Consider the following 18013-nt stretch of genomic DNA (forward strand, 5'->3'; position numbering starts at 1 on the left):
ACATATAACTGGGCATAACATAGCATAGCAGAGTAAATGGCTAAGTACAGGACTGTGTTACTTGTGTGAATGCATATGTATTGATTTGGTTCATTGAGTTTTATTGTTGTGATGTGTTTTCACTGTTAGGTTAATTCGGTAGCCACATGCTAAATTGATGTTAGTGATGTTCACACAGACACAGGGTCTTGCATGCAAATAACTATGCTCTTTCTAATCTGGCACTGTTTATCCTATTGTTGCTGTTTGATGAAAACCACGTATCTCCAAAAATCGTTTTTTTTTCAGAAGCATGAAAAAACTCTTTTTCTCAGAAACTAGCTTACAAAATAAACCTAAAACACTGTAATTGGACCCATTTAGCACCAAAAATGAAAATATATCTTTACACAGTCATCAGAGAACTGTTTAATATTTTAAATGGCCTTTGTGGATTGTTGTAAGCTAAAGTGGCCATAGGCATTTTTTAAATAATGGGTACTAATGACATGTGGGTGGTTCTGAGCCTCAAGTCTCCTGTTTATGTCCCCCTCAGTCGACAAACTATCAATAGCAAGCCTACCCCACAGTTTTCCACATAGTACATTGGCCTAATCAAAGTTTTGTCTTACTAGTTTAGCTTGAAATAAGCACTAGGCTAATGGCCATCTGATACTGATGTCCGTGCATCAGTCTGCCTCGGTTCAGGGAAATCAAAACTCAAAATGTTATTCATCCAACGCTATCCTTCTGGACTCCTATCATAATTGATCTGTTTCCCAAAAACACTACACTAGAAGTTGCTACACAAACTTACCTTTTGGCCAAAACGCATCCGGAGGCTATTAAGATACTTTGTTTAAAAAAACAGCTGCAGTGCTTTCCTCCAAAACGGATACAATTAGCTACATTTTACAAAAGTTACCTGTAGTCTGTATTCAAAGGCATGCCTTCTGGTGCTATCTAAGCTAAATAATAAGCTATTGCATGTTTTAAAAATCATGCTAATCATCATCATCATCATCATCAATAGGCTATCTTTACACTGTGAATAATGTTAGGAGACAATGATGCCAAAAAAGTAAAACTGGTTTAATAAATGCCCAAAGACTGAAATCCATTGTATTCATGTAAAAAAAAAAACACATTCAAATGTGCAGCAATACCACACTGTAGAAATACTCTGTTATAAGTAAAAGTCAGTAAAAATACATAAGTATTAGCATCACAAAATACTTCAAAAATATACTTTGTTGCAGCTGGTAAAGGTGGACTAACTAACTAACTAACTTTACATTCTGCTGGGTTATTTTTTATTATATTTTCTGTTTATTTTGCAGAGTAATTAGTAACTACATCTGTCAAAATAAATGTAGGGGAGTTAAAAGTACAATATTTCCCTCTGAAATGTAGTGTAGAAGTATAAAGTAGCATAAAATGAAATAGAAATACTCAAGTACAAGTACCTCAAATTGTATTTAAGTACAGCACTTGAGTAACTGTACTTAGGTACTTTCCACCACTGATGTCTATTGACATAGAAAGCAACATTTGTGCAAGAATGAATGTATATGATAAAATACCAGATTGCTCAGAGGTCATGCACTGTTGGGTCTCCAGCTTTTTGTCCTGGTCGGATGGACTTGGTCTTATAAAAGAGGGTGGAGGCTTGCAGCTTTGGGCAGAGCAGGAGCCCCTGTAGATCCATGCATGCCACCAAGGTCTTTTCAACTGCCTCTTCTTTGTCCTTCTGCTTTTAAAGCAGTGCTCCTCCCATGTGGCAGCTTCGATGTTCCCAGCCTTGAATGCACAGCAGGTATCACACTGGTCTTTCTTTGGGTGAAAAAGAGATAGATTTAAGGCATTAAAAATGTTGGAGAAAACTTTCTTGACAGAGGCTGGATGCCATGTTCTGCACTAGAGCACTTATACTCTGTGTGGAGGTGACTGATGGACTTGAACACAGGCTCCAGGTACATCTTTGACGAAGAGGACCTACAGTAGTGAAACTGAACTTTTGGAAGGTCTTAAGGAAGTCCTGCTCTTCTGTCCTCACACTCATTCTCTCAGTCTTCTCAGGACTTTTCCCTCTTCTTCCTACCCACTTCAAAAAACACCACTGCTTTATTCCTAGCGTTGACAGGAACATGCATTGGCACACTCTGATTCTTCTCCCATCCACTACAAGGTGGCAAAAAATGGATGCTGACCTCCTGGATTTTTCTTCTGCTGTCCACCGGCGCTTCACACTGCTCACCTCCACCAAAGACTTCACAAAAATGTTCCAATCCAATTTCCCCCAGAAATACTTGAAGATCCCCTCTCTCTTCAATTCTAAAACTTCACTGCAGTGCAGTTTAGTGGCAGGCAGGCAGACTGGCATGGCATCCCCATTTGTCTTGCCTCCTTCAGCCCAGGCTCTTGATTCTTCCTCCCGTGATAGGACTGGCCCCTCTCTCTCCTCCTTTTCTGGATGTTCACCTTCCAGGCCTTGGGATTTCCCCTCTTTCTCTGCCTTCCCAGACGAGCTTCAACACCCTCCTCAACTCCTTCTCCTTCTGATTAAAAGAAAAACAGATAAAAGAAAAATTCTGTAAATGTTGTTCTCACACTGTGTCTCAGTGTGTGTGTGTGCATGTGTGCTTGAGAAAGACAATGTGTGCAAGTGTGGCTGAACACAAACAGTAGCAAGCCAATTAGCAAGCATGTAGCATTTACTTTTCAACAAACACAGATGCATTATATGCATCATACACACACTTCTATGTGTGCATCAGAGTGTGTCTATGTTAATTAGTACTGTTTCATTATTACTTCTTACTCCATTATGATCTGTGAATCACTTTGACCTGCATTTTTGTATGACAGGTTCTATACAAATAAAGCTATTGTTGTTGTTATAATACCTCCAGAAGAGGGACCAAATCTGCACACATCCAGGCAATGTTTCAGTCTGAGATCAGATCGAAACATTGCCTTCAAAAAGATAATTTATTTGGAGTCTAAACAAACAGACCTTTTCCCTTTGTGTCCTGCCTATTACAACACCTACCTTAATTTTCAGATTCATCTAGGAAAACAGCAGCAGGAGAATTGATCTGGTCACATTCAAGTGAATCTTGAAAAGATAGAGGAACACATTTAGTACACTGAATGCTATGTTGATATGATTCAATATTGCTGAGTTTGCATCTTTTGCTCTGGCTGACTTAATCCTAGTTTACTTCTTCTTTTCCTTTCAGCTGTTCCCTTTCAGGGGTCGCCACAGTGAATCATGTGCCTCCATCTAACCCTGTCCTCTGTATCCTCTTCACTCACACCAATTAACTTCATGTCATCTCTCACTACATCCATAAATCTCCTCTTTGGTCTTCCTCTAGACCTCCTGCCTCCAACCTCAGCATCCTTCTACCAACATATTCACAGTCTCTCCTCTGAACATGTCCAAACCACCTCAATCTGGCCTCTCTGACTTTATCTCCGAAACATCTAACATGAGCTGTCCCTCTGATGTACTCATTCCTGATCCTGTCTGTCCTGTCTTGAACACCTTTCCTTTTATTCTTGCTGATACTCTTTTATCACACAACACACCTGACACTTTTCTCCACCCGTTCCAACCTGCTTGCACTCGTCTCTTCACCTCTTTTCCACAGTCTCCATTGTTCTGAACCGTTGACCCTAAGTACTTAAAGTCCTGTACCTTCTTCACCTCTGTTCCCTGTAACCTCACCATTCCACCTGGGTCCCTCTCATTGACACACATGTATTCTGTCTTACTGCGGCTAAGCTTCATTCCTCTGTTTTCCAGAGCAGACCTCCATCTCCTCCACCTGCTCCCCGCTCTCACTACAAATCACAATGTCATCCGCAAACATCATAGTCCATGGAGATTCCTGTCTAACCTCATCTGTCAGCCTGTCCATCACCAGAGCAAACAAGAAGGGGCTCAGAGCCGATCCTTGATGCAAACCCACCTCCACCTTGAACTCCTCTGTCACACCTACAGTACACTTCACCACGGTCTTACAGCTCTCATACATGTCCTGCACCACTCTAACATGCCTCTCTGCCTCTCCAGACTTCCTCATTCAATACCACAGCTCCTCTCTTGGCACCCTGTCATACGCTTTCTCTAAATCTACGAATACACAATGCAACTCCCTATGACCTTCTCTGTACTTCTCCATCAGCATCCTCAAAGCAAATACTGCATCTGTTGTACTCTTTCTAGGCATGAAACCATATTGCTGCTCACAAATGCTCACCTCTGCCCTTAGCCTAGCTTCCACTACTCTTTCCCACAACTTCATTGTATGGCTCATCAGCTTTATTCCTCTGTAGTTGCCACAGCTCTGCACATCTCCCTTGTTCTTAAAAAATGGCACCAGTACACTTCTCCTCCATTCCTCGGGCATCCTCTCACTCTCCAAGATCTTGTTAAACAAACTAGTCAGAAACTCTACTGCCACCTCTCCTAGACACTTCCATACCTCCACAGGTATGTCATCAGGACCAACTGCCTTTCCACTCTTCATCCTCTTCAACGTCCTCCTCACTTCACTCTTGCTAATCTTTGCTACTTCCTGCTCCACACCAGTCACCTCTTCTACTCTTCGTTCCCTTTCATTTTCCTCATTCATCAACTCTTCAAAGTACTCCTTCCATCTTCCCATCACACTCCTGGCACCTGTCAATACATTTCCATCCTTATCTTTAATCACCCTAACCTGCTGCACATCCTTCCCATCTCTATCTCTTGTCTGGCCAACCTGTACAAATCCACCTCTCCCTCTTTAGTGTCCAACCTAGCATACAAGTCCTCATATGCTCTTTGTTTGGCCTTTGCCACCTCTACCTTCACCTTACGCTGCATCTCCCTGTACTCCTGTCTACTCTCTTCAGTCCTCTCAGTGTCCCACTTCTTCTTAGCTAACCTCTTTCTCTGTATACACTCCTGCACTTCCTTGTTCCACCACCAAGTATCCTTGTCCGCTTTCCTCTTTCCAGATGATACACCGAGTACCCTCCTACCTGTCTCCCTGATCACATTAGCTGTAGTGGTCCAGTCATCTGGGAGCACTTCCTGACCACCCAGAGTCTGTCTCAGCTCCTCCCTGAAAACTACACGACATTCTTCCTTTTTCAACTTCCACCATTTCGTCCTCTGCTCTGCCTTTGTCCTCTTCATCTTCCTCACCACCAGAGTCATTTTACACACTACCACCCTGTGTTGTCTGGCTACACTCTCCCCTACCACTACTTTACAGTCACTGGTCTCTTTCAGATTACAACGTCTACACAAGATGTAGTCCACCTGAGTGCTTCTACCTCCGCTCTTATATGTCACCCTATGTTCCTGCCTCTTCTGGAAGAAAGTGTTCACTACAGCCATTTCCATCCTCTTTGCAAAGTCTACCACCATCTGTCCTTCTGTGTTCCTGTCCTGAAGACCAAACCTGCCCATCACATTCTCATCACCTCTGTTCCCTTCACTTACATGCCCATTGAAATCTGCACCAATCACCACTCTCTCACCTCTGGGGATGCTCTGCATCACTTCATCTAACTCACTCCAGAATTTATCCTTCTCTTCTAACTCACATCCTACCTGTGGGGCATAACCACTCACAACATTGAACATCACCCCTTCAATTTCCAGCTTCAGACTCATCAACCTGTCTGATACTCTTTTCACCTCTAGAACATTCCTCACAAACTCCTCTTTCAGGATAACTCCTACTCCGTTTCTCTTCCTATCTGCCCCATGGTAGAACAACTTGAACCCTGCTCCTAAGCTTCTAGCCTTGCTCCTCTTCGTCTTTGACCAACAGTAGTCCAATTTCCACCGGTACCCTGTAGGTCAATAGCACCGGTGGCGGTCGTTGTTAACCCAGACCCCGACCGATCTGGTATGGAAGTCATTTTCACGATTCGCATTTTTAATTTGGCATGTGTTTTACGTCGGATGCCCTTCCTGACACAACCCTCTGCATTTATCCAGACTTGGGAATGGCACAAGAAGACACTGGCTTGTGCCCCCTTGTGGTTGCTTACTTTACTATTACTGTACTTAAGTATTTCCTTTGTGTTGTCGTCAATTCTGAGTTTTCAAAGACACCCACATTAAATCAGATGGGTTAATACTTTGTGAAATACCAAGGCAGTAAAATATAGTTTAAAGGTTTAACACATCTTTGTTTGATTGAATCATTTGCAATGTGGGCTATTCACTGTAGACCTACACCTTGCCTCATGTGGGATTAAGAACATATTTAATGTTGTTGTGTTAGGATATTTACTCACCCTTTAATTAATTTTAATCTACTTTTGCTGTGGTAATGTGTTGAATATTTTTACTTAAAACATACTGTAGTATGCTCTGTCCCCTGTCCATGATGGTGCAATGCAACAAATCACCAAAATACATTAGCTAAAATATCAGATGTATAGGTTCATGCCTTTACAATGACATCTGTTATCCCCTTGTAAAATGTCCAATGCAGCTGTAAGGGGCTTCATTGCATTGCAGTACTCATGCAAGAACTGGTACTCCTTGTCAATGAAGCACTTGACTCCCAGCTTGGAGCACAAGCTATTCAGCTCGTTCGTGGGAATTTCTGTGATTCTGGAAACAGCCTCATGAAAGGAATTCCACCTTGTGGACGAGGATACCAGGAGCTTTCTCTGGGTGACTTCTTGCACTTATTCTGATGCAATCGTTGATCGGCTTGCCTTAGTCCAAAGAGCTGTGCATTTTGCTATACTAATCCTATACACAGCTTTGGTGCTTGTACTGGAAGTTAAGTATTTCTCAATATCACCTGTGGAAATTAGGTTGACCATCATCATTCTCAGCGGAGAGGGCTTCTGTGATATCTGTAAAAGTGGCACCATCTTCTTTCTCCTCCTTCTCCTCATCAGACTCAGAAGTGACAGCCTGATATGTTTTAAATTCCTTGATGAAATTAGATGCATTGACTGTCAGTAGCAACAACTTTGTTAAGCAGTCCATATGATAAGTGAATTTGTTCCAACTCTGCAGCAAGAACATCAAAAGTGTGCCTGCCTCTCAGTCTTTTACATGCTAAAGCAGGTTTGTGATGATTTAAAGTGTCTCTGTTGATCCAGTGAACTGTTACACCCATATAGCTTCTGTTGTTTGCTGACCAGATGTCAGCAGTAGTGGAAATGAAATCTGTCTCTTCCAATTCAGCCTTTAAATTAGCTTCCATCGTTGCATATTCTCTCTCCAGGTAGGAAGCAAATGTCTTTCTGTGTGGTAGCCTTTCATTGTTGTGTGTCGGTATTTTCTCAATGATGCAGCGAAAGGAAGGTGAGTCCACAGTGGAAATAGGTAGCATAAACCCAGCAACGAGTTTGTTCAGTTCTTCTCCACTACGGTTGGTGTTGGATGGGAGAAATCCAACTTCTGTTGTTTAGCTGGAGAAGGACATCCACTGGCACTGGACTCGACAGTAGAAGTTGATGCATTGGTCTCATCACTTGATGCTTTCTTGATAAGTTTTACCGTGCTGTTCTGCCCTTTCAGGTGTTTTAATAAATTAGATGTGGAGTTTTTCACGGTTGAAAAGGTTTTCGCCCCCCCGCATAATTCACAACGCACAATAATGTTCTTGCCTTTGACCGAAATAAACTCAAAATAATGACTGTATTTCCAGAACGCAAACTTTTCGCTCTCCATGCTTAGATTGTTTTGATAGTAATCACCACTCAGGCGCTTACCAGTCAATAGGTCTCAGGTAAATGACGTCGCATGGGCGACACGCAGGGATGACGCCTGATGCTTAATTTGAAAAAAAGCTTTTTTTTTTTACAATCCAGATAATAAAAGGCTGCATTCTGTCGGCAACAATATAACGCAGCTGTAACGCAAATTGACCTGGGCCTGTAACCATACTCTAATTACTATTTTCAAAATTATAACGCGTTAAATTACTCCGTTACTAAAAAAGAAATAAAATTACAGTAATGCGTTACTAAGTAATGCGTTACTGCCCAACACTGCATAACATCAACATAATTTAAGGTACTCAATTGGAGAAATCAGACATCTCGGTCAGTAATCAAACATACAAGTGCACACTGTCATGATTTGGGTTGGCATCACTCGATGTGAGAATGACGTTAGCTAGATGTTGCAATAAGACTGCCAGGTATCCACAGTATAAAAAGTGTAACTTGTGTTTACGGACATGGCAAATAATCTGATATAACATTATCAGTAACATTAGCTGAGGTTGACGGCGGAAAAATCCATGTTTGATCAACGCAAATATAGCAGTGTCAACAAGATACAAAATAATGTTAGCTGTCTCATCACAATGCAAATCGAGACAGCGTTTATTAGCCAGCTAAAGTTAGCTAGCTATCGAGAGCTACTCGTTAGCTATCAACATTGAGTTGTAAAGAACAAAAGTGCGTCAGCTAATCCATACAAATGACACTCGTGAATGACTATTAACTAGTACAAACTTGAATACAATTGTCAAACAATAGTGTTATGGTGATACTTTACCTTGACTGCGGTTTTTTACACAAAGAAACTGATAAGTGATTATTTGCTTCTAACTTCCAGAGACGCTATGCCAAACAAAGGGGGGGAGCGGGAGATACACAGTTTTATGGACACTTCTGACATCCAGTAGATATGTGTTAAATACATGACGTAATAAAACAACTTTTCATTTGTCAATTTGATTCCAAATGCTTATAGTAGACGGAGGAGAATATGATCAATATTCAATATATAGAAAAAAGTCAAACTCATCAAAAGTGGAGATACTTGATTTTCATCGAACAGCGACGCTATACGGTGCACATGTACACTTCAATTTGGCCCTTTAATAGAGCCACACTCATTAACCCACACGGCCTAGCCGCCATTGTGAATTTCCTTTTTTGTCTAGTCATGCAGCTACTGATTTCTTTAGTTTGATGCCATCTTGGACCCAAGCAGCCATTATGGACATACACACACACACACACACACACACACACACACACCTTACATGCTTGCTGACTGTTGTATGCTTATTGTGTTTAGAATAAACAATAGTGGTTGTTGGCTGAAGTTATTGATTATTGATCAGTGCTAAGATGAAATAAACTCTATTGTACATTTAAAGAACAGTTGCCTGTGGTTATTTTGTGTATGTGTTGTAATAACAGCTGGTTGTGACGGCCAGTGCTTGGATTCATATTTCACTGTCCACCATTATTAATGTAAGTACTACAGTACTTTAAATATCAGCATTTTTAAGTGGACAGCCACCTTTGAGACTGTTTTTCACATTTGGTTATTGATCCCTGATACCAGGGTGGTGCCCTGTAATTATTAATCCCTATTAATACTTTTGATAATAATAATTGTATTAATATTCATAAATAGCTTTGATAATAGCTTAGTTTGCTAATAACCAAATCTGCCCTACCTGAATCCCAACACTTATCTTCCATCACATGATTCAGCAGAGAAGCTTGCTGGACAAGAGAGCAGTGGCATGGCTGGAAGGACAGAAACCCATGAAGAAGAAGTTTACAGGAAGCTGGCTTTGATGATTTTTTGCACAGAAATCTCATTAGCATTGCAGCTGATGGAGCTTCAGTTTTGATGGGCTACAAAAATGGAGTCATCATAAACTGAAAAGTGGCTTTCCCAAAGTAAAATACATTCACTGCTTAGCTCACCGATTGGAGTTAGCTGTACATGACTCAATAAAATCTCTGTCCGGATGTAATCATTTTGAAATGTTCAAGCTATACAGCTTGTTTCATCCAATCCCACAAAACTGCATGGTTGCTGCAAGAAGCAGCAAATGACCTTAACATTCAAATTATGAACATTGGCTGGGTCTTAAGATAGGGTTGCCAGTAGTTTTAAGACAGTGAGTGCAGTGTGGAAGAGTTTCCCTGCTCTGGCAAAACATTTTAAAACTTAAAGTGAGGACAAATCTCATTCTGACAGTGTGAGGCTATTGAAGTGAGGCTGTGAAGTACAGTGGGCTGTTGAAGTACCTTACCAGTGCAAGTTGGTTGTATGATTTGGCCTGCATGATGTTTTAAGGGAACTGCAGAGCCTCTCACTGAAGCTGCAGGGAAGAGACACTTGTTGACAGTCACCGCTACATCCAACAGAAAATTTAAATAAAAACTGAAAGGCAGAAATGAAAAGGCAGGGTGGAAAGTCAAATAGCAAAGGCTCAACAAAGCATCTTGGCTGAGCTGTTTAAAGGTGTGAGCATCACTGGTGAAAGAGCAGGGAAAATAAATATCCCTCAATTTTACAAAGCAGTTGTTGGCAACTTGACTGCCTGCCTGCCAAGTAACAACCTTGTTCAGTTGAGGCCCCTTGAGATGTCCAGCTGGCCACAAAAGCGTGAAGAGCGTGTCTTCTTTGGTGAGACAGAGGTGCACAAGATGGCTAAACTCCTTGGTGAAGCAACTGAAGACTTCAGAGAGTTTAAACTACAAGGGACACAGGACTTCTGATTGCCAGTTGGCTGCTGAATGTGAGAGGTTTTTTTCAGCAGTTAATGACACAGACATGAAATCTCACAACGGGCTCCACGAAAACAGTCTGTCCTCTCTTCTTTTTGTGGACATCAATGGACCACCTTTCGAGAGTCTTGACCCTACTCCATTTGTGACATCCTGGGCTGGCCATCGTCTTTCAACATTGTGTGGGACAGGGAGGAAAGCCTGTGAGAGTTAACCCAAACCGCTGCAGTCAATTTTTTAAGGTAAGACTGATTTTGATTTTGCATTAGGATACTGAAGACTGAAACATTAGCTGTTTTCTTACCTTGAAAATGGACTAATAGAAATAATTCATCCATATTCTACAGGTTCTTTTCCATAGCATCCATATGTTTCTCACTTCTAAAGATAGGATTCACTCTAGCTTAGGCTTTTGAGCCTATAGATTGAGTCCTATCTTATCCATTCATTTTGGTATTGGGACAAGTGTTTATTAGTACTGTGTAATAGCTGTTTCAGGATGAATGCTGTAGGCTAATTGATCAGAAGGACTAGGAACGGCTGCTGGAGGGCAGGGGTCAGTAAATAACAACAATGGGCAGAATAGTTGAATTAAGGAAAAGTGTATTGTATAAACAGTGAATATAATAGAACCCAATATATACATAACCACTGCAGCAGAAATAACTTCAATCAATTTTGAGTTACATCATATGTCCAAAATATTGTTCATTGAAGCAAGAAGGAAACAACAAAAAGCAGTGTCTGTTCTCCCAACCAAGAATGTAACACCAAAGCTGCGCACCGCGTTTAAGTCCATATGTTTGTTATTGAATGCTTTGAAATGTCCATTAGCGCGATAGTCCAAGGGGTTGAATATTGTAGCGGTTGCGTAGCTCGAGGAGGTGGGAGAGAAAAAGGACAGACTGTATAGCCTCCTACCAGACCAAAGAGTGTTGAATGGATAACAGGAACGTTGTGTGCTCCAGAGCCTAGCTCGCCATCGAATATACCCTGAATGGGCACCTGGCCTGTATACAAACACAAAAGGCCACTTAAATGGGTGTACACTAATATCTGTGGGCTAACATTAGCTTAGTTGTAACATTACAAAATAAAAATCACATAAAAGACAAAAGAAACCCATGGGAGCACATGTTAGCATGTAGTATGCTAACATTAGCATGCTAGTTAGCATATTGTCTCCAACATATAAAATACATCAACAGAAATAGCATCAATCATGAACACATGTTAGCATATGGCCTAAGCTAGCATATTGCTAATGCTAACAGTAAAAAGTTCAAACTCACCAGTTCAGTAAGAATGTTTTGCCCAGCACGCACGACAACGCCCAATCACCGGATGATTCTGGTTTCTACAGGAATGTTTAAAATGCTTAACAGAGAATAAATGAAAACCAATATTTTCTTGAATGGAGGTACTGACCTACAGCTGCTGTCCTCTGGCTTCTCTCCCACACAACTGAGCTGAGAGAAGCCAGGACAGCTTTTATACTGAGGCAGCGGACTGTGATTGGCTAATTAAAACAAAGGGGTGTGTCTTATGGCAAGGGAACAAAAGGTGGAAAACATGGACTGGCAACTCCATCAAATACAGAGGATTGGAAGGGAAGAAATGGAAACCTGGACTGGAACTAGATTGAATTATTGTTGGAGGATGGATTTTTACCCTGGGCTACAATTAGCTGTTTTCTTACCTTGAAAATGGACTAATAGAAATAATTCATCCATATTCTACAGGTTCTTTTCCATAGCATCCATATGTTTCTCACTTCTAAAGATAGGATTCACTCTAGCTTAGGCTTTTGAGCCTATAGATTGAGTCCTATCTTATCCATTCATTTTGGTATTGGGACCAGTACAGGATCTACAATGTGGATTGTTGGATGAGATGATGTGGAATGTTGATTAATTTTTTTCTATTAGACTATTTTCAAAGTAAAAAAACATCTGACAAATTTAGATTATTGGGTGGTCTATGCTTTTAATGTTACTCAGGCACAGGCTTAGATGCTGTATGGTAGTAACACATCTGTCTACCTCTTTGGCATGTTGATGGTGTCTTTGGTTCTGGTACAGCACTGTGTTTGATCAGAAATAATGGTCTGCTGTTGCACATGTGTTTGGGTCTGACTTGCTGGTAGTTTAGCTCTAGAATACTTTGTTGATGACCCGTGACTACAAAGTTACATGAGTTACATGTGTGGTACATGAGCTGGTGTAATGGATTTGATTTATCGTCATCTACGGACTGCAGACATTATGTTAAAATCTAGCCGCAAGTGGAAATTCCAGGGTTCAAGCCAACACAAACCGTTAGAAGTTTAAAACTTTTGATCTGGACCTGGTAAAATATGGCCTAGATGTGACAAAAGCAGTGAAATCTCCCTTTTTTGCATTTTCACAAACAGAATGAAGAAAACAAAAAACTATTTCTGATTCATAGTCTGATTTGTGTTATGCCACGCACATTTGTTTACCCTTGTAGCGCCCCCTAGCGGTAGATTTGAAGGAAACTTTCAGGGCATGTTTCAGGTTCTTTTGTGGACATATCCCGGAAGTTTTGTGATGATAGGACAAATAATGCCTGATTTATAGTCTGATTTGTGTTGTGCCACGCCCAGCTTTGTGTTGTGTAGCGCCCCCTAGTGGTTGATTTGAATGGAACTTTCAGGGTATATTTTAGGTACTTGGGCATATCCTGGAAGTTTTGTGATGATTGGCCCAACGGTTGTTGACTTTGGTATATTTATGCACTGAGCCACGCCCCTTTTGAAGTTCATTGGTCAATATCTTGAAAACTAAATATGATTTCAACAAGCTTTATGTAACTTTTGATAAGCTTATTCCAATGATGATCCACCGAAAATTTGGTAGCATTCGGACCTACGGTTTAGGAGGAGCTGTCAAAAATGTGTTTTTCAAAAAATTCTAAATGGCAGAAAATCTAGTTAGGAGGACTTTAGTGGTCCAAGAGGCTTTTTGTAGAGCACATTGAGCTGGACTTGTGAGAGACATTTCAAGTCATTTGGACTTACGGTGTAAGGGGCGTGGCCTGTTCAATAATTTTTGGGCCTTAATTACAGCGCCACCATGTGGCCTATTGGGTTCATATGTCTTTGGAAACACATGCACATCATTTCCAGTTATTGGGCCACATTTTGTGTTTCTAGCTCATTCCAGCTGACAGGATGTTTTGCCAAAGTGGCTGACAACAAATAATAATAATAATAATAATAAACTGGCACAAACATGAAAATGTTTCAGCCCCTTCGGAGTTTGAACCCCTAACAAGCTAGATATTGTATGGATTGTAAGAATTCAGTTCCCTTTACACCCTCGAGAAAAAGCAGACCATTTGCCCATTTTTCGTACTGGTTGGTCATTTTGGTAGGATCATGATGGTTGTGAGTGAAAAGAGTAAAATGTTGAAAACCACCTTTGTACACATTATGGGTTGATCCCTGACTCTGTCTTGGTGTGAGCATACTGTAAAATCCTTCATGTTCTTCCCAGCCGTGTATTTTCCAACAGCCTTCTGGGAAACAGTGTTTTGAGGAAGCGTTTTAAGCTCTGCTGATCAAGCCTGCCAATGGCAATCAATCCACGTCAACCAGCCTGACTGTTTGTGTGTTACTGGTAGCATATTTTTGCTGCTCTTTACTAATCCCAGTTAATTTTGTTCGATTCTTCTTTACAGCGGCTAATTATCTGCTATAAATTTGAACGTTCACTAGTTCTGCTCAAGCACTGATACCGCTTTCCTTCTTTTAGCGACTTTATCGCTAATCCCACACTATTCAGTTTTGCTAGCAACCATTCTTTAGCTTAGCAGCTAGCAATTCTCTCTTGCTACCTCTTCTGCTCTCGCTTACTCGGCGTGTCAAAGCTATTCTTCTGCCTCCTTTAGTGATAATGGTACAATTCACAAGTTCTCCCCATTCAATCAATTCTGATTATTGGCAGCTCCATTTGGAGAAACGTGAAATTAGCGACACCAGCGACCACAGTCAAATGTATTCCTGGGGCCAGAACAGGCGACATTGAATCCTATTTAAAACTGCTATGCCCTCCAGATTATGACTGCTTTAGCCGCCCAAGGGATTGTGGTCGTGGTGGTGGCCTTGTTACTATCTATAGGAAGCATTTAAAATGTAACCTCATAGCTTGCAATGATTTTTCCTCCCTTGAAGTGCCCCCCCCCCCAACCAGCTGGCTCCTTCCTGCTGAATTTTTATCCAGTCTTGTTTTAAATTATGATAGTAATTCTTTGTGGTGATTTTAAAATTCATGTTGATGAGTCTTCTAATGCCCTTGGTGCTGATTTTTTAAATATCACTAACTTTTAACTTTCAACAACATGTGTCTGGCCAGACTCATTCCTGTGGCCACACTTTAGACCTGGTCTTTAGTCTGAGTCTGAGAATACCATCTGTGGAAATTGGGGACATGTTTGTATCTGAAAACCTATGCATTGTTTTTAACTGTGAATTACCCCTCGCGCGCCCCTGGCGGTCTGGGGGGGGGGTCTAGCTGACCCGCGGCCGGGGTTAGGGTTAGGGTTAGGGGTTCGGACAGGGAGAATCCGGCGGCGGCGGCGGCGGAGCAGTGATGGGTGATGGATGGGGTGCGGCGATATGAGTGTGTGCGTGTGTATGTGTACGTGTATGCGTACGTGTATGGGAGTGCGAGTGTATGAGTGCGAGTGTATGAGTGCGAGTGTGCGTGAGTGTGTGGGGTCTAGCTGACCCCGCCGAAGGAGGGCGAGGGTCACGGAGACCCGGTAAACAGACACAATAGGTGTGCGGCGTCCGTCCGTCCGTCCGTCCGTCCTGGGTCAACGACCCCCCCCCCCCCGAGCTACCAAATAGAATGTAATAGAATGCAGGGTCTCGATGACCCCCCCCCTATGTCAAAAACGAAACGGGGGTGTGTCTCGCTGACCCCGCCGAATCAGGGTCAGGGCGACCCTCGGTGGGTCAGGGCGACCCTCGGTGATGTCGAAAACGAAAAACGAAAAAAAAGGGGGGTGGTCATTCAGACCCCCTGAGACTCAGACTCAGGGTCAGGGCGACCCTCGGTGGCAACTAACTAACTAACTACACACAACGTTTTCAACATCACCGAGGGTCGCCCTGACCCTGCGTCTGAGGGGTCATCCGGACCCGTTCTCTCTCTCTCTCTCTCTCTCTCTCTCTCTCTCTCTCTCTCTCTCTCCCTCTCCCTCTCTCTATCTCCCTCCCCCCTCTCTCCCTCCCCCTCTCTCCCTCCCCCTCCCTAGGGACCTGTATCACTTTTACTATTACTAATAATGAACGTTATAGGGATTAGCCAGGGATTAGCCAGGCGCACATTGACACATTGACCGACCGCAGGATACCTCCTCCGCCGCCCGTGGCCGCCTTCCCTTTGTGCTCACACATTCACTATATACCACACAAGCATCTCGCATATACCACACAAGCATCTCGCATATACATAGGACCGTAACGGGTATATAACAAGTAATAAGGACAACTAAGCAAAAAGGACTAAGAATAAGAAGAATAAGAATAAGAAGAAAAAGAAAAGAAATGTCCAGGGAAGGGGACCCCGACAAGGATCACATTGCGGGAGAAGAGGAAGACTACGAGGATGATTATGATGAGGACGAGGACGAGGACGAGGAGGATGAGGACGATCATGAGTATGAGGAGGAGGAGTATGAGGAGGAGTATGAGGAGGAGGAGGAGGAGGACAATCGGGATCCTGAACCGGCCGCCGGGTACCTGTCCAAAGACCGCAAAGTGAAATGGTCCCCCGTTGTCCAGGCCGCAGACGCGGCCTCCTCCTCGGCGTCTTCTTCCCGATCCGCTCGCCCCCCGGAGCCCCCGGGCCCCACTCCCTACGCCGCGAGCCTCGGCTCGAAGGACGTCTTGTCCGCGTTCCGCCTGCTGTTCCCCCAGTCCCTGGAGCGCCTCGTCCTAGAGATGACCAACCTGGAGGCCCGGCGCCGCGACTTCGGCGCGAGGCACGGCTGGTGGAGGGAAATGGACGAGGTGGACCTGCGCGCCTACGTGGGCCTGCTGCTCCTGTCCGGAGTGTACAGGTCCAGGGGCGAGGCCGCGGCCAGCCTGTGGGACGCCGAGCGGGCCGCGCCGTGTTTCGGGCCACCATGCCCCTCAAGGCGTTTCACGCCTACTCGTCCCTGCTGCGCTTCGACGACCGAGAGACCAGAGCCGCGTGGGTCGCAGCCGGGGACAAGCTGGCCGCCGCTAGGGCCCTCTGGGACAGGTGGTCCGCGCGGCTGCCCTACCTGTACAACCCCGACGTAACTGTGGACGAGCAACTGGTGCCTTTCAGAGGTATAGCGCGTCCGCCGGACCGACGATGATGACGATGATGATGACGATGATGATTTATGGGTTACGGTATAATGAGGTTAGTGTCAGCGGGTTTATCCGAGATAGACCCCTGGCTGCTCCTCTCCTCATTGATAGATGTCAATGAGATATTTGCGTTCTTAATTGTCCTCCGTGTAACTTTCATTATTACGTTCGGTACTAACTCGATAAGACACCCGCAGGCGCACGCTTCCTGTCCTTCCCAGGTGTCTGTCTATGTATTGCTGACATGTCTATACTTTTCTCTCTCTCTCTCTCTCTCTCTCTCTCTCTCTCTCTCTCTCTCTCTCTCTCTCTGTGTGTGTGTGTGTGTGTGCGTGCGCACGCGCCAGGGAGATGCGCCTTCAGACAGTACATGCCCAGCAAGCCGGCCAAGTACGGGATCAAGTTCTGGGTGGCGCGCCGCCCGAAAAAAACCTGGGCGCCAGAGTGGTCCTGGACCTGACCGAGGACCTGAGGGGGCCTCGGGGCGTCACCTGCGACAACTTCTTCACCTCCTACGGGCTGGCGCTGAGGCTCCTCGACCGGCGGAACCTCAACTTGGTCGGCACCGTCAGGAAGAAGAAGCCCGAGCAGCCGCCCGCGCTGCTCTCCGCCAAGGGCAGGCCGGCGCGCTCCTCTGCGGTCGCCGTCGTCGCGGGGGGACCGCCCGTCGCCCTGCTCTTCTACGTGCCCAAGAGGAATAGGAACGTGCTGATCCTGAGCACTCTGCACGCGGACCCACGGGACGCGGCTCGGGTCGGCGGAGACCGGGCCGACCGCAAGCCGGACCTGATCCTCCACTACAACAGGACCAAGGGCGGCGTGGACAACCTGGACAAGCTCGTCGCCACCTACAGAGAGAGGGGAGTTATATTCCCATCAGTTCTCACCCTCTCCTCCTTCTTCTACCTCATCCCCTAGGACTGTCAAGGCCCCCCCAAGTCCTGACCAAGACAGAGCAGTGACGAATATGGAGGGAAGCACACACCAGGGAGGTTTTAGTGATACTACAAGGGTCCACTTCAGTAATGTGGCAGTGGAAATGTCTGACTCACTTTCTCCTTTACTCACCCAATCACCTCCTTCTGTTCCCAAATCTTTCCATCAGGATCCTGGGATGACGGGTGACCGTTCAGAGGCTTTCCA

The 18013-nt window shown here is 44.0% G+C and overlaps 2 long non-coding RNA genes and 1 pseudogene across 2 annotated transcripts; 1 reads left to right on the forward strand and 2 right to left on the reverse strand.

Moving 5' to 3' along the window:
• Positions 1-1384: 1384 nt before the first annotated feature.
• On the reverse strand, positions 1385-10785 carry LOC122867477. The gene is made up of 5 exons (XR_006375926.1): positions 10333-10785; positions 10023-10091; positions 9435-9507; positions 3032-3097; positions 1385-2537 (listed from the first exon to the last, which is right to left on the reverse strand). It is a non-coding gene; the product is annotated as an uncharacterized LOC122867477 (long non-coding RNA).
• Positions 10786-11086: 301 nt separating this feature from the next.
• Positions 11087-12189, reverse strand: LOC122867476. Its single transcript, XR_006375925.1, has 3 exons — positions 11929-12189; positions 11793-11857; positions 11087-11510 (listed from the first exon to the last, which is right to left on the reverse strand). It is a non-coding gene; the product is annotated as an uncharacterized LOC122867476 (long non-coding RNA).
• A 3886-nt stretch (positions 12190-16075) lies between these two features.
• LOC122868010 lies at positions 16076-17718 on the forward strand (annotated as a pseudogene).
• The last annotated feature ends 295 nt before the right edge of the window (positions 17719-18013 follow it).

The sequence above is a fragment of the Siniperca chuatsi genome, linkage group LG20, assembly GCF_020085105.1.
Source record: "Siniperca chuatsi isolate FFG_IHB_CAS linkage group LG20, ASM2008510v1, whole genome shotgun sequence".
Classification (NCBI taxonomy): Eukaryota; Metazoa; Chordata; class Actinopteri; order Centrarchiformes; family Sinipercidae; genus Siniperca; species Siniperca chuatsi.